The sequence below is a fragment of the Nicotiana tabacum genome, chromosome 9 (genome assembly GCF_000715075.1).
Source record: "Nicotiana tabacum cultivar K326 chromosome 9, ASM71507v2, whole genome shotgun sequence".
In the NCBI taxonomy this organism is placed as follows: domain Eukaryota; kingdom Viridiplantae; phylum Streptophyta; class Magnoliopsida; order Solanales; family Solanaceae; genus Nicotiana; species Nicotiana tabacum.
In genome coordinates, this window is record NC_134088.1 from 13,367,382 (window position 1) to 13,369,089 (window position 1,708).

Consider the following 1,708-nt stretch of genomic DNA (forward strand, 5'->3'; position numbering starts at 1 on the left):
ATCATATTAGTGGACTTTGATTTTAGCTAGATTGAATAACAATTTTAGTGATTTAGTGAGTAGTTTATACAAGTATCTGTGGGTTCGACACTCAACTTATCATTATATTACTTGTCGGCCATGTATACTTGCATGTGCGTTTGGGAGCAACAAGTTTTTGGTGCCGTTGCCGGGGACTTGAATATAAACTACTTTCTAGTTTTTGCTTTAATTGTTTATTTCGTCTAGTCTAATGTTACTTGATTGTTGCTCTAATCTGAGAAACATTGATTGAATGCGTAGGGTCAGAAGCCAGGACAGACTCAATGGCTTTGACCCCGAACCTGAGAAAACATTTCACAGGAGGTTGAGGGAAGCAAGGGATACAAACAATATTCAAGCACTCATTCAATTTCCTGTGAACATGGCAGAGGAGCAACATATGGCTGTTTAGGAGGTAGAAATGCCCAGTATTGCTAATGGTACCTCCAGCATAGTGAATCCCAGAATCACTGGGCACTTTGAGTTGAAACTGAGCATGATCCAGCTACTTCATGCAAACGGGCACTTTATGGGTCTTCCACACGAGGATCCACAGTAGCATATTCTGAACTTCTTGGAGATTAGTGATACTTATATCACTAACGGGGTCACTCCATATTATGTGAGGCTCACACTTTTTCCATTCTCTCTGTTGGACGAAGCTAAGCGATGACTAAAGGCAGAACCAGCTAATTCCATTACATCATGGAACGATTTGGCAAGAAAATTTCTGGCAAGGTTCTTCCCTTCAGGCAAAACTGCAAAGATCAGAAGTGTGATAGTTGCCTTCAAACAGAAAGCAGGGGAATCTTTATACTCAGCTTGGGAAAGGTTCAAGGGGCTACTCAGAGACTGTCCTCATCAATCAGACGAATGAAGTGTTATCTCACACTTTCATAAAAGGGCTCCATCCCCAAACAAAAATTGTAGTCGATGTTGCAGTTGGAGGTCAAGTATTGGAGAAAAGCTTCGATGAAATTTATGCATTATTGAACAAATTCTCCAAAAGCAATCCGGATTGTCAAGGAGAGATGGGTAGGAACATGGTACAAAAATCACCAGGGGTTCTTGAATTAGATGTTATCTCAGCATTGTCAGCACAGGTCTCTATGCTGACCAACCAAGTCAATCAGATGACCATGATCATTAACAAGCAACAAGCCCAGCTAGTGCAACAAGTTCAAATATTTTGTGAAGTATGTGGAGAGGGTCACATGAGCAATCTATACCCAGCAAATCCAGAGTCTGTATATTTTGTGGGTAATGCAAATCGAGGCCAAACAAATCAGTATGGGGACACCTACAATCCCAACTGGAGGAATCACCCAAACTTCTCTTGGGGTGGAAATCAAGGCAATCAGAATCAATACCGGCCTTAAGCACCTCAACAACAATCCAGACCACCTCAGGCTGAACAACAAGCTAGCCTTGAGGAGATGATGAAGAAATTGATGGCTGACCAGTAAGCCCTCAATCAAAAATTAATAGCAGATCAACAAACTTTCAATTAGAAAATAATGGCTGATCAGCAGGCTCAAGCCGCAGCACTGAGAAATTTGGAGCACCACGTGTGCCAACTTGCCAGAGCCCAAAATACCAGATTAATAGGGGCTCTTCCTAGTGATACAGAGCCCAATCCTAAAGCCCAAGTCAATGCGGTTACCTTGAGAAATGGAAGAGCATTAGA

The 1,708-nt window shown here is 41.9% G+C and overlaps 1 non-coding gene across 1 annotated transcript; it reads right to left on the reverse strand.

Annotated features, from left to right (window-relative positions):
* Positions 1 to 786: 786 nt before the first annotated feature.
* Positions 787 to 888, reverse strand: LOC142164478 (small nucleolar RNA R71). The gene has a single exon (XR_012695246.1). It is a non-coding gene; the product is annotated as a small nucleolar RNA R71 (small nucleolar RNA).
* Between the last annotated feature and the right edge of the window lie 820 nt (positions 889 to 1,708).